Source organism: Anguilla rostrata, chromosome 5 (assembly GCF_018555375.3).
Source record: "Anguilla rostrata isolate EN2019 chromosome 5, ASM1855537v3, whole genome shotgun sequence".
Classification (NCBI taxonomy): domain Eukaryota; kingdom Metazoa; phylum Chordata; class Actinopteri; order Anguilliformes; family Anguillidae; genus Anguilla; species Anguilla rostrata.
In genome coordinates, this window is record NC_057937.1 from 48,253,577 (window position 1) to 48,269,241 (window position 15,665).

At 41.1% G+C, this 15,665-nt stretch overlaps 1 protein-coding gene across 3 annotated transcripts in view; it reads right to left on the reverse strand.

Annotated features, from left to right (window-relative positions):
* The window catches only part of LOC135255503 (cytosolic carboxypeptidase 4-like), a 168,695-nt gene extending 153,234 nt beyond the window's left edge, over positions 1–15,461 (reverse strand). For 2 of the 3 annotated variants that reach the window (XM_064336755.1, XM_064336754.1), the window contains exon 1: positions 15,178–15,460. The gene's annotated coding sequence lies outside the window, so the exon portion shown is untranslated. Of the gene's footprint in view, positions 1–15,177 lie in introns of all 3 variants that reach the window. The other variant, XM_064336756.1, reaches the window with a different exon arrangement.
* Between the last annotated feature and the right edge of the window lie 204 nt (positions 15,462–15,665).

Below are 15,665 nucleotides of genomic sequence, written 5' to 3' on the forward strand. Positions count from 1 at the left end.
CAGGCCAATTTTAAATATCAAATGCATTCAGTAATAAAGCCAGGAGAGCTTTAATATCCTGTCATAATATTGAAAGGAAAAGAATACAAATAAAAGGGTATATTAACTAGGTTTACTCTGAAAATGAAAATGCTAATCCTATCTGGGTATGCAAAGTCCTTCTCGCATGTAAGCCTGCAGAATCAGGACTGATATTCAGGCATCGTGTTGCCTATACAGCAGAACTTTCTGTGACCACATAACAGAACTTGTTTCTATGGGACTGAATGCAAGCTCTCAGGATTTGGGAGGCTTCTGTTCGGGAAACCAAACTCCCGTGGCATTGCACTAGATGTGGGCCTGGTCCATGTACCTCAGGTTCAAAGCCTACCAATATCCATACCAGGAATTCAGACATCAGGAATGCGTATGACTAAACTCCTACAGAGGGGAATATATATAGAGTAGGTCCTGATAAATATCAGCTAGTGAATTTGCAATGCTTTTTCTGAGTGTGAATCTGAGGCTTTTCAGGAGATTACTGGTCTGAAAAATGCTATATTGTATATTGACAGGTCCAAAATGTTTGACTGAAATGTAACAGTGCATTTTGTAATTAACTGGTTTACAAGAGCGTTAAAACAGCTCATTCAATCAGGTTTTGCCCTATAGGAATCATTGTGATGGTGGCCTTTTCACTGAAAATTTAAAACCCACCACTCCCCAGACAAATTTAGACTCAGTTGTACCAACAGTTCAGACATGAAAAATTATCCCGTAATAACGTTTGGGCGAGAAATGCTTTCCAGAGTATTCAGTCCAGACTGTGCTAGTCTTAAGTCTGACTGGCAGCTTCTGGCAGGGTGATGCATAATTGCCTCCCATTACCCAGGGAGGGAGGCATTTAGTCAGCAAGGAGGACTGCATATCATGCACTGGTCATCAGTCTGCTTGTTAACACTGCATATGAAGTGTTTTCCTCAAACTCATGTCTTTGCAAGCTCAATTTGTGGACTAGGGTGCGAAAACGTGCCTGACACCGTTTCAGAGGAGAACATGACAGCAGACTGCAGGGATGAGCACAGCTGACGAATACAATAGGTCTTTCACAAAAAGAAAAAGCATGAAATTTATTTAAGCTTGGCAATGTAATACGCATTTCTTTGCACACACGTCAAGGTTCATAGGGCAATTTCACAACATGTAGTTTCAAATATTATGTGAAAAAAATTTATTGTTGGTTGTCTCTACCAAATATGAGTTTTGGAATTATAATTGTTTTGTTCCTTTGGGAACCGTTGACTGTCTTTTCAGTATAAGCTGGTGTCGCAAGGCGAGTGCAAGTTCAGTAACTGCCAAAATAAAGAAAACAGGAATAAATTAATAGATGAGGTATACAGTGGGCTGCTGGGTGGCTCATTCGGTTAAGGCAAAAATAAATGAATAAAAAATGAATGATAATGTATATTCAAAACAGCTGCTTCTATAAAGGTGTGGTTCCTGAGTTAATTAAGCGGTTAACATCCCAGTATGCTAATGGCCGTGTATAAAAATGCTAGAGACTTCCATTTGCTCATTAGTTTGGCGACCATAGTTAGAAGAGATGTCAGGGACTTTGAAAGAGGGGTGGGTTATTGGGGCACATTCAGCAGGAGCTTCAGTGATGAAGACTGCTCAACCTCATGATGTTTCATGAGGAAAACTGGCTGAGGTGATGTTGGCATGGAAATATGTAGGAAAAATATCATAACCTAAGGGCAACTGTAGTTGAAAATGTGATGTCTCTTCAACTGTGCAACCGTGTTCATGCATTGGTTTGAGATGCAAGACGAAACAGACAAGCAATTCAATCAGTTGACTACAAACATCAGTCTGGGGCATGAGCTGGCAGTTTCACCAAGAAGAGTCTGTCAAGAACTTAACAGACATGGATACTATGATTGGTATTTCCTTGATTTTGGCAGTTACGTGCAGGCAATCGTTCACTCCATCTCAGTGTCAAACCGTTGCTGAAGAACAAGTGTTCAATGACCACACTGATTCCAAGAGGTCAAAACAAGTTTACACTAATGGTTTCCACTGTTGCCCATTTAATTTTCTCATGTAACATAATTGGCTCAAAGTGTATCCTTTGGCTGCTTCCAAATAGGCAGTTTAGAATCGGTTCATTTAGTTTCTCTCATGCTCTACTCTTCGGTCTGTGTGACAGGCAAATCTCTTGAAAAAAATAAAAATAAATAACATCACATGCTCAATCAGGCCATTAGTCATGCTTTGCTGCAGAGCCAAAATGGATCCCACCACTATTCAAAAAGGAGGGCCGTGATTCAGAGAAGGCAGAAAACATCCTGTTGTCCAAATAGACCACGTTCTACTTCTGTCATGGGGAATTGTTTAAATTACCCATAAGTACTTTAAATAAGCCAGCTGTAGCATCTGTTTTGCCATAGTTTATATGGCACAGTATGTGGTCATAGATGAGTGGTACAATAGCAATTCAAGGAGGTACCTTAATCCATTCTTGCTACTTCAGAGATTTGAAACAGATAGAAGAAAGGTTTTGTGCATTTGTGGTAGATTTCTTTGTCCTACATAACTACTGGAACTGATGAGGCACACATTCCTGTCTCTGACACAACAGCAATATAAAGAGGATTTAGATTCATAATCTAGAATTGGGCAGTCTAACCACTGCTTTTCCAAGATTATAGCCATTGTGTAAAACATTAAATCAATGGCCAAATCCCATTTGGAATGAGGAAGCTATGGCTCTCTTGCAGACACAGCATGGGCATTGATTAGTTTTGTGTTGCCAGTAGTCCCAAAATATCTTTGGGCAAATGTAGTGGAACATGAAAATCAATGTTGCATTAACTATATACAGTGAGCTCAATAATGTTTGGGGCAAAGTTTTTTTCTTCTTGATTTGGCTCTGTTCTCTGCAATTTTAGATTATCAAACAATTCACATGGTTAAAGTGCACATTCAAGGGAATCTGGTGACTATTAAGTGCTGTAATTTCTACATGGTGAAACAAATGTATTAAAATAACCTTTAATAAAAGCTGACAATGTGCACTTTGACCACATGTAAATTGTTTGATCACAAATCTAAAATCGTAGAGTACAGAACCAAATCAAGAAATAAACAATGCCTTTGTCCCAAATATTATGGATCTCACTGTAGGTCTGTGAACAAGCAAATATGTATGTTAATACGTATATGTATATAATCTGTGTTAATACAAGTGAATGACAAATCAGCTAGCAGCCCTGTAAAGATACATCCGGTGTCAAGGCTGTTTCTTTCATCATCTACTGCTGTCATTGAGTCTAGGAAGCAGCTCCTTTGCAATCTGAGGTCAGGAAACACCCAGGCTGGGTGTTGAAGACTGGACCGCACGTTTATGTTCTGGAGGTAACAGACCCAAGCTGGCGCTATTATGTCCAGAGGGGCTTAGAGAGCATATCAACAGAGAAATGGAGGGAAACTCACAATCCTCACAATGCACTGTGTACACAGCCTTGGGGCTGCCTTTTACACTGAGAGCAGGGTGTCCTTTCAATAGGCCTGGCCTCAATGATACCTGCATGAAAACATTACTTACAGCATCATAGAGAGGTGGAATGAGGTTTCACAATAGCCCCTGGTGTGTTAGCATGCCAATGCTGAAGCATAATACATTCTAGGCATTGTTTTGGAGTTCAGCTTTCTTGAACATGTCAAGATTTGAAAGGCATTCCAGGCAAACGCCATATAAGGGAGACTGAACTGATGAATGAAGGACTTCAAATATGACAGGAATGTGTTGGTATTGGGTATGTAGTTCTGGCCTGATACATTTTGCTCATTCATGAAACAGCTATAATACACAAGGAATCTAATGGCACCTTATAATGCTGCAATAGTGGACTCTACCTATATGTATATTATCAAACAAGAGCTTAGACAATTGTATATTTGCCTATAGTGCATTTAAAAAGTCATGCTGTACACAGTATCACGTTATTTGTATCACAAACCAAACCAGCCGCTAAAGGTAATATGCAACTTTTTTTTTTTCCTGGAAGAAAGTAAAATAATTGACCTAAATGACATTTGAAAACATTTTCCTTTTGTGAGGCTGCATACTTTCTGAAGTGAATCCTTTGTCCAAAATGATCTTTGAAAGGCACAGAATATGATAGTTTGATGCATATATGCACAGTATATGCCTTCTCTCTCTCTCAAAAAACTAGTGTCTTCAGCCTCAAGAGGGATGACCAAACCACACAAAACCTATAATCATGTTACTTGCTGGAATCTCAGGAATTCAGTTTGAGAGACAAGCTCATTGAGATGTCCGGACACATTCACTGTGAATTCATTGCTACATTTCACACTGTGATGAACAGGACTAAGTCTGTTCCTCTGATCTTACATGCCAAGACTATCGTTAGACTGTTCACCTAGTATTCTAGTGTGCCTTGGTAAAGCTTAAGCCTCATTAGTCTCAGTTTAACTTTTTTGACTCAATGTTTTGGGTGAAGTGGCAAATGTGAACATTTCATATTTTTATATTGAAAGTAAAGTTCAGTTTGCACTCAAAGTTACAGGAACTAATTCTTTTTTTACAAAGGACAAAGTACAAAGGAATGAACACGAATGCACAGACATTTCAACTGAAGCCTTCTCCAGTGTGGCTTTTATGTATTTATTTTATAAATGCATTTTAAATTTCACCACCTTTCCATGGTAGACTCAGAAACCTCAGTGCTCCACTTTGATACCCAATAATTACTGAATAAATTCTAAAAATCTCCCTGTGTTGCAGTTATGAATCGTAGTGCCAAGCCTTGACACCTTAAAGAAATTGATTACACCTAAATGTCCCACTGCTGTGAAGTTGCATTAGCCCCTCAGGTTCTCTGCAGAGATATAAATGCAGGCAGCGATTGACAGCTGTGGGTCATAAGCAGCTGGATAAGCAGTCACACTGACCCACCCAGTGAGGATCCACATTAGAGCTCTCACGGGTTGGATGAGGAGTGGAGAATCCATCTCCTATCAGTCTGGGCTGGCAAGCCCCGCCCTCTGCCTCACACTCTGCAGTAACGCACTCGAATGAATGGAGGTAACACACCCCTAAACAGCCATCGCCAGGCAGTAACTCAGCCGCTGTCCCATAAATAAGCTGTACCACAGATCAAACCTCTCAGGCCCCTGTTCTCCACAGCCTTGGCCATTGGATGCCAGTGTCAAAGACAGTGTCCTGTCCAGTACAAAAATACACTCACAATTAATCTCATCAGCACAGTGGAGCATCCATTTGCATCACTGCTACTTTAATAAATTTTCACATGCTTCCAATGTACTTCAATGAGGCGTCAATAATGGGAAAAGTGTAAATGCACTTTACTTCTATTTGTTTCTATTGCAGTTGCGGTGTTGATGCTTGCTACTTTGATATTGTTACAAAAGGTTCACAAGGCTATACATGTTTGTTTAAGTGGTGATATTACAATTTCAGGGATTATATTAGTGACATCTGGATATAGTCAGGAATGGTCAAATAAAATATTTACAGGTATTTTATACATGAACCATCATTTTGGAGATTAAGTATTTGCATCCCCTTCTGCCAGACATCAAGTAAATTTTAATTGATTAAATATTCCATGCATGCTGAACAACAAAAGCTGGAGAGAGAAGAAGTGTTATGTATGGAACTGACAGACTCAGTGCATACAGGGACCAGGAATGGAGTTTGTAGATCAGGAATCCTTAACCCTGGCTCCCTAGAGAGCCACAGGGCCTGCTGTTTTTTGTTGGCCCTAGAAAATCAGCAAACACTTTAGACTCAGTAAACCATGCTAGGCAAATTACAGGTGCACTCATCTGCTTAATTAAACAATTAAATTCCAAGTAACAAAAACCAGCAGACCCTGTGGCTCACCAATGTTGCCAACACCTGCTATGAAATCTTGAAGTTGTACGTAGCGGGTAAATTCATAGTCGCTCTCATGTACTTTTCTATGACATCATCCCTAATGCAATCAGTCAAAGACGTACTGTAATCTATGTGAAAATTTTGGCTGCATGATCAGGCTTCATGCCAGAGCTGTGCTGAAATGAGTTTGACTTACTAAAGGAAAGTCTGAGTTGACAGCAGGATTAGCATTTGACTGTCTTCTTTTGAAAGCCTTGCTTTTTGCCCCCACCTCTGGTGAGATTGACTCTATAAGCAAACAGCTACTGTGGCAAAAAGGAGCCCGGAGTGTGCAGTGCTTATCTATGCTGAGGAATGCTTTTTAGCCACAGGTCTTCTGTTCAGGGAAAGGATCTGCATTATGTAAGCCATCCCAGCCAGTGAATAGTGAAACAAAGAGGGAAGATTCTCATATTCATTCATAAACTGAGTCAGCAGCAGGTACCACCCGCACACGGACTTCAGTAGGAGTCAAACAGGTTCCACCAGTACTGAGAGAGTGAAATCTCCCATAGCACAATTCAGAAAAGCAAAACTCTGTGGCATTCTTTCGACATCACTCAACAACGATACTGCAACAGAAATTCTGTTTCTACATAAGATTGTGTTACTTCATCCTATGAACCTAGCAATTTGACCTGTTGTGGAGGTTAATCCTCCATCAAATGGAAATAAGAGTGAAGACAGGGATTATTTTTGCTCAGAATTCCTAAACTCTACAGAGAAGACACAGAGTGGAATTTGAGGCACTCTCCAGAGATTCCTCAGCCCGGACATATTGGAGATGGCAGAGCCAGGAGGCGGATTTTGGCCATATTCTATGGTAGCATGCAGCTCAGGGTCAGAGGGTTCTGTGACTCTACATCTCTTGCAGTGCTAGCAATGGTAGCATCAGAGCTAGCTTCTTTAGACAAGGAAACACTCTAAAGAAAAGCACGGGATACCCCGGGGGCTGCAGGGGAGCCGGGAGTCAGGTTGGAATGACTCATCCGAGGCGTTCACACACACACACACACATCTGATGGGCAGATCAGTGGTGGATCTCACAGCAGTCGGCCCACGTTCCTGCATTCTTATACAGGCTCATTTTACAACCTACCCCAGAACATATTCCCTGAAGTAGGACAGAGCAGCTGCCCCCCAGGGGTTCACAAGTTCTCCTCACTCACGTTATGTCTAAATAGGTTTTCTGTGATCATCCCCAAAAAAAAAAAAAAAAAATGTAGGCTAACCAATTGTCAAATCTATGCATACATGTGAACATGTTTGGGCCTGGCCTTGTGTCAATATTGCTGTGTTGTGGAGAGGGAAGCTAGGGTTTGATAGTTATGTCCAGCAAGTACTGAACATTCCCCTTTACCACATTGTGCAAAAATGTATTAACAAAATGTCTTTTTAAATGCATGTTAATATAACTGCATGGACACTATGCAGTGCAATATTCAGTTTGATTTATGTGAATGTCTCTGAAAGGGGCATGGCCAGCACTTTTCCACATGCATCTTGGAGCCCACTTCAGCTGCCCCCAGGGCTATATCCTGACCCACAGTTTAAGAATGAAAAGATTAGCACTGCTCTAATTAAGGGTTCTAATGCAGTCTGCACTGTGACCTTATTCAAGGCACAACACTAATTCCTTACAGACTACTGCCACCAGTACATGTCACACTGTTTTAAAGGTCTTAAAACAAATATCAAAATATACATTTAAGAGCAAGGAAATAATTCCAAGCTTAAGCTTCCAAGCTTGACCTGAGACAGCATTTATGAGATATACATTTTCAACTAAATAATTGGAATGTAAATACATTTGACATATGAATATGTAGAAACTTGTAGTTCTTGAATGATGAATGCAATATTTAGCTTTTGCCAGTGCCACCTGCCTGAGAGCTGCTCTTATAAATTCCCCTGAAGAATAGTTACTTGCTTATTGGCTTACTTTCTGCATCACCCTTTTCTCCAGAGAATTCCTGTGGCCGGACAGAGACCCTCTGTGATCATATTAGGCAGTTCCACAAATCAGCCCGTCACTTTGTCTTCTCCTGTGTGGTGTGTAAACACAGCTGCGCCATACAACAACTGAGGCACACAGAGAAGGGAAGGGAAAAGGGGGATGGGGTGGTGGGGTCTGGGAATGGAGTTATGTGGGGCAGGGGTCTCCATGGATGTGCAGAAGAGGGAAACTCAAAATTTAGTTTTTTTTGTTTATCCACAAAAGACAGGAAGTTGTTGATTATCACGCCTGCCTTTTATATGAGGGGCAGAGGAAATCCCTGGATCATCCCACATCAGGCACAGAACATGCAGTCAGATATGGAGCACAGAAGCTTAAACATTCTCAGAGCACCCAGCTGAAAACACTTGAGATGAAGCATGATAGGATACAGGAGAGTAACCCACACCAGGCACACCCAGGGCGTAACTGGAGCATCAGTCAGGCACCAGAGGCATTCAGCATGGAAGTATGCATGGGTTGTTTCCCTGAACTAGAAATGGAGTTCACCCTGCACAAGGAGACCGTTCCCCACGAAGTTGAGCTCTGGCTTTGATGTCTGCTCGGTAGTCCCTTCGCAGCACATCCATTGTTTTCCCACAAAGACAAAATGCTCCCACTGATGAGATAAATCACTTCATTTTCACTCATCTAGACATCAATCACTTAAAATGCTTTAGCCTAAGGTAGCCATGACTTGCACTTGTCAGGCATAACTGTTACAAAGATTTACTTTGTATTTGATAACAATAATTGCACTAAGTAAGGGGATGGAGTGCACATGTGTTTGTCTGGTACTGCCCCCAGGAAGACCCAGCACAATATTCCATTTGACCTTGCTCCACATTTCATGGTCATTTTACTCCAGCATGTTCATTAATTTCAATAGCAGCTCAGAACTAAATAATTCAACTTTGAATTATTTGGTTGTTTTTTCAAGTTTTATTTAAAGGTTATTTTATACATTTGGGTTTCATCATGTAGAAATTACAGCACTTTTAATAAATAGTCCTCCATCATTTCAGGGCATCATAATGTTTGATCACAGTGATCAATGACTCCTGTATTTCAGTGAAAGACTAGTAATAAAACAACTCTGATTGACAACAATGCCATATTTTACAAGCTGTTGTCAATGCTGTTTTACAAGGTCCTGTGACAGTGTGAAAAACAAATAACTGAACCATGTTAGGCTGCCCAAGAAAAAAAAAAAAAAATGAGAAAAGCACAATCCACACCAGTCATGTTATTGGTTCCCTCTGTGTAACATCAGAAAGGCACTGAGGTGGAAAACTCATTTTTTAAGCCTTCAATCTGACAGCGTGGCCAAAGCATGCAAACTAAACATGACATTTTAAATATTCTAGTCCACACTTCAGCGCTCAGAGTAATAGTATCCCCTCTTCAATTACTGCTTGGGTTCAAAAAGGGGGGTGTTGGCATTGGATAGAGGAAGATATGGGGAATTGGATCGAGTTATCAGATGGAACCATGAAAAAAGTGACCTTAAAAACAAGAGTATACCCAGTCGCATTACATGGTCTAAATTGTCACACGACGGAAAACACAATAGGTATGCAGCTTCGCAGCGGTCCAGTTTTGGCCCAACAAATGAAAGTCAGGCATGGTTAAGGGTGAAGAACCCAATTTAATTTCCTGTACTTCGACACACACGCCTGCACACGAGGTCATGCCATTTCCCAGCCCTGGTAGGAAATTCATACAATACTGCTACCTCCACCATTGTAGCATGGTCCTGTGCCATCCACATGTGCTGTGCAACTGAAGAAACTAAAATACCAATAAAGACCTGAGGGTGCCCACTCCAGTTATAAAGACGTGGTCGATGGGTGGGCATTGACTGTCACTAAAATAATAAAAACTTTACAAGGTCAACTCTCATCTTCAGTTGTCACACCCTATTAGTGAGCTTCATTAATGTGAGACCAAAAGCCAAAATATCAATCATGCTCATTAATTTTGATGGAGATGACTCTTACAGCTTGGAAAAACTGATCTTGGCAATCATATTTGCGCCTGCAGCAATCCTGTAACAGCATGTCATTGAATAAATGCATCTTGACTTGCAGGAGGGGTTGTAATCCATTACAGTATATAACGTGGTAGAGCAGCTCTTGAACAGGGGGAACAGGCGAAGGACTCAAGTATTTTACAGCAAGACCTGGGCCAGCCAGATCAAATCAGCTTGTAGCCTTAACAGTGGAGAACTGGCTACTCTTATACAGCGTGCCAGACCCATTACACCCAGGGAAATCTGTTGTGCTTGCTGCAGGTACCTCATCTACATCAATACCTCATCAACTTCTCACTTTTACATTTCAGCACAGCATTAAAGGCATTGTAGGAGGACACCAATTAGAACACCATCATTATGCATGCCCATACAATTCACTGTGCATTTTCACAACTGTAAGTAGTTGTTGCAACCACCAGCATTCTATTGAAAGTCGCCAGAGAATCCACAAGTACATTTTAAAAGCATTATAATAAAGTGATGCCTAGTGGATTTCCAGTAAAATGGAGCAAGTACGGATGAATTGTGTCTATTTTTACTCTTTAGAATGCACAGGACTAAACACTCGCTGGCCTGAGACAAAATGCATTACCTCTCCCATTTGTGTTGTTTGTACACTTTTTAATGAGGTAAAGTGTGACTTAAAACTTATTCCCTTCTTGGGCTATTTCTCCATTACATTACAGGCATTTAGCAGACGCTCTTATCCAGAGCGACTTACACAACTTTTTTACATTGTATCCATTTATACAGCTGGATATATACTGAAGCAATGCAGGTTAAGTACCTTGCTCAAGGGTACAATGGCAGTGTCCTTACCCGGGAATCGAACCTGCGACCTTTCGGTTACAAGCCCAGTTCCTTACCCACTGTGCCACACTCCGTTCTCCCACCATCCCACTCTTGATGTGCAGCGAAGAGAATAGTAAACGGAAGCACCCCCTCCCCCATTCCTCCCACCAGCAGACATGCCTACTGGTGCATCCTACTTTATGTGGCCTTGTAAGTTACAATAGGTAAATGGGGCATTACAGAATTCTAAACTATGGACCTGGCTGTTAAAATCCTAGATGGAACACTACTCTTGCCCACTAAAGCAAGGCTTTACAAATACCCCCCCTCACACTCCCACCCCCGCACACACGCAGACACATCTCTTGACCAAATACGGTTGAAACATGGAAACGTGTCGAAGTTCTTCCATAATTAACTTATTTTAACATAACACATGGTTTTGGCTCATTGTCCACATTTAGGATTCCACTGATTTCCCTTTTATATCTATAATTTAATCAATCATTTACCACATGGCAGATTATGGAAAACAGTACTAATCCAGAGCTAATTAAGCCCTGGGAAGTGAATATGGGACATTCAGTTTGTACAGTCATAACTGTCTGACATAATGTGGTCTTAAGAGGATACATCATGCCCCAATAGACATAAGAGTATAATTAAGTGTCTAATTAACAATTAACAGCTTGTTAGAATTCAGGAGTTGAAGTTATAGCTGGGGGGAGGATGATCCTGGGACCAAGTTTGGGAGGCACTGCCAAAAAGTGTTCTGCCCTAACTCAATTGCTCCCATTGAAGACCAGCTATGTAGAAAAAAAGGACTCTGGATACCTCAGATAGGTTTCCCCACATGAGGGAATCTTTCACAGGCGCTGAAATATTGCATGAAAACTCAGTCCCCACTGTTTCCTGGAGGCACATGTTTTCAAAAGAGAACAATCACCGTGCTGCAGGTCATTTGGCTGCGGAGCACAGCGAAGATGAAGCTGACTGGCTTACGAACTACACCTTTTGAAAAGAGGCAAAAGGAATCGCCAGTTAGCCAAAGGAAGGAGGGGGGAACATTTGAATCGGTCCTTTCTAAGCGCGGCCAAGTTTTTGTAAGCATTTGCATGTGAAAGGACCGTGGAGACTCCGATGGCGGAGGCACTACGGAGGAGACTTTGCTGACTGCCGAGTTTCTGTTCGCAGCCAAGCGATTAGTGTGCTGCTGTCGCCGAGGACCTCAGAAAAGAGCCCTTTTGTCAAGTCAGTCTCATTCATGCCTTCTCAACTGCCACCAAGCCCCGTCATTTTCCAGCACCCGTACATTAACATCTCTCCTCTCCAATTGACCTGTCATCTCATATGCCAGCATTACATATTCACCTAGTGTCCGGGTAGGTGCGTTATATACATGCACATATTCTAGCAAGCATTCACCTGAAGTCAGTTTCCTAAAAAATCACCTTCAAGAGACCACATTACCATAGGATACATTACATCGGAATCAGGAAATGTGATGGGAAATAATAATGTAAGCATTGTATTGTCATATTGTATCAGGGAAAATTATGAAGGAACAGTTAGTGCTACTCAATCTTCTTTGACCTGTAGAACCAAAACTAACATTCATCTCCTGATCTCTTTCTCTGCCCACTGCATTGTGTCTGTGTTTTTTTTTTTTTGTGTGTTTTGTTTTTTTCTCTTCAAGCTGTCTGTGGAGATACCGAGCAGACGTCAGAGACGGGAGAGTCAACAGCCCTGTAACCATGGTTGTCCGCTCACCAGGAATAATTTAAATCACGGCCTTTCTAACATGGGGAGACACTCAATTCAAGGAAAACTGTGTGTGCGCACAAGTTTTACTTCTATGCTAATTCCACACAGATTGCCATAAGATATTGCCATACTCCTTTAGACATGCTTGTTAGACAAAATTAAAATTAGTCTTGCTTATTACAGCAAAAAGGTCTGGGGCAATTTATTATTTATAACTATATAATGTGAACTGAGCAAATTGAGCCAATAAAGTTATTAATGGCAGACTGTAAAATCCAAAACCAACTGACACACAGTCAAGAATCCTGCTTGACATTCACCCACGCTGGCTGGCTCTGGTCTCCATACGATTGCTTTAAACAGCAAGTCGATAGCCCTACAGGACCAAACCTGGACTTCAGGATATGAAACCTGCAAACAGATGGGTATGAAGATAAATATTATTGACACCGACTAAATGGAGAGCAAAACTCATTTGATGTACAACAAAACAACTTCCACGTAGTTTTGTGTTCCAGAGAAAGGCTGACGGCAGCAATTGCCACACAGAGCTGGTGGCGCGTTTGAACATTCCGGAACTTTACATTGTTTCTGTCTGAGGCAGTCATCTGGTCCCATGTGATGCTGAAAAACAAGCTGTAATGATGCATTGTGCTTCAATTCTTTGATATCATAACACCCGCAAATGTCTGTCCACACTGAGCAGGTTCTCAAAAGAAAGGCCCAGCACGTCTGAAGAGCTCACAGCCAGCATAGACTTGTGTTGACAGAAATGGTTGGTGCTCTAATCCCTAGGGTAACAAGCACTGTAAAAGCCTCTCACTGACAACAGCAAAAGTGAAAAGACTTCAGCGCCCCACTTTTGCATGTTTGAGTCTCATATACTACTCTTCTCTATTATCTCGGCAGAAAAGCCCTTTGATAATCCAAACCATTGCTGGATCTTGTGAAGGGTGTTGCCACAGAATGTTGCTGAGATAAAAACAAGAAGAAAATGTTAAACTAGATGTTAGCTAGTTTGAAAGAGAGCACCCTGTTACAATTGTTCAATAGGTGGCCTTATATTCACATGCCATGTAAAGTGTCATATCATGTGGCTAATTTGATGCAAACATAAATTCAAGGCAGGCAGTGGAGGATGTTGAGTTCTAATGGAACAGTGTTCGAATGAGTGGAAGGGAAAGGCACATTGTGTTCTCTTACCAGTACAGAACAATTTCCAGTAGCCCCGTCTCTCACGCTTGAGACTAAGAGGGAAACTGAGCCTTCTTTGCTATACCTTTCAACTGAGATCAATACAGCTTAATGCAATAATTTACAAGGAGCGGAAAAGGGTCCAAAACTGGCCTATTCAGCAAATCAAGGAAAGAGGACCAATTAGGATAAACACAGACAGTGCGAAAGAGCCCAGTCAGTAAGAAAGGCAGTGAAATATGATGGCTAGATGACAAGGCGTCAGCAGAGATGGAGGCTAAATTATGCACACAAGTGCAGTTGCCTCATCCCTGGCGCCCAGTGAAACGGCACCCAAAGATTAATGAAAATTGGAAGCACTTGACTACCACCCTGTTGGATATCTCCATTTGCTTAGCACTGTTATTGAAACTGACTCAGAAGGCATAGGTCTCTATAAAGAGAAGCAAGCTCTCCAAAGGTAGACTATGTCAACAGAGAATATATGCTGACTAGTTTAAAGCAAAGTTATTATCTATTTGCATAATTTACTGCATGTCATTATTACAAAAGACAGGATATGAAATAAGCTACCAGTAAAATTGAAATGGTAAATTATGAGTGAATTAGTTCTAATACACATGTGCGGTGAACCTTGAAGTGGCTTAATTTCCACTTACAGTACAAGCAAACTTGAAGCATGGCACACTTTAGTAGCCTACAGTAATGTAGAATTCTTATTGAACAAAATATAAGCATAGAAAACATGTGTTCATACAACTCTCCACAGCAATCTTATGTGCTTTTCAACACAGAATGTGAGTGTTCACAGTGGAGGAACAAAGGCTGCTCGAGTTTCTTGAGTCCTATGCCTTGTTCCTCTGCTACAGTGTCTCGGTGTTTAAAAATAAAAGTAAAAAAAAAAAAAAAACAAGAGCTTGCAAAGAGTACAAATGTTGGCACTGACCACGACAAATGCACAACAGCATTCTGCAGGAAGCTATCCCTCCCATTCTGGTTCAGACAGCGAGAGAATCTGTGGACATTTTTTCCCACTATGATGAGAAATGCTTCACAGAAATGTTATGCTTCAGTATACAAATTCACACTAAGGTCAGAGAAAGTCAGCCAGCGTGTGCGCATTGGTCTTATAAGAGAGCTGTAGTCTGTTGATTGCCGTAACAGAACAGCACAGAAAGGTATAATCTAAAAACATTTACAGCATACAGAGTATTAACCCCAGATAATAACTATTATCATTTTAGGCCTTAATCCTCAACTCTTAATATTAAACCTTCACATAAAAGGAAGATATTTACTGTAGGACTGAACATTGCCAGAAAGCTGCATTTTGCTAAGGAGACACAGCTCAGCTTCCAACACGGATATTTGCTTAAGAAAAGGATGTGTTGTTACAATTACGACTTTAAACACAAACTTTGACTTAAAGGAAACACAAAATTGACTTACCTTATAGTATTCATTTCCAGTTGGACACAAGTATGCCAGCAAAGGAAGGTTCCAGGTATGAAAAGAAATAAATTATTCAAAACACAGATTTGTGTAACTACTTCACAGGCACAACAACTGCAGCAAGGGCAAAGAAGAGCATGTCAAAATGGAACAAACGCATTCCTGTTTAGTCCCCAAACTACTTCCAAAAAAAGAAACTGTGGCCTGTTAGGCCATGGCTGTGCTAAGCTAGCAGGCCATGCCCCCCCCCCCATGCAGAGTGATCTTAACCGGGCCAACAGGTGGCTCAATCAAACAAACTCAAAGTGCATACTGTCATAGATCAGTCATTTAAAACTCACATTAATCTATCAGCCTCAAAATGACACAGCTGGACTGCACCTTTAAATGTGTGGCCACAGGAATTAAAGCAGAGATGTGCATCCAAGAAGCCACAGAATCTGCTGCTTTGTGGTTTCACCTTAAAATCAGCATCAGTACACACC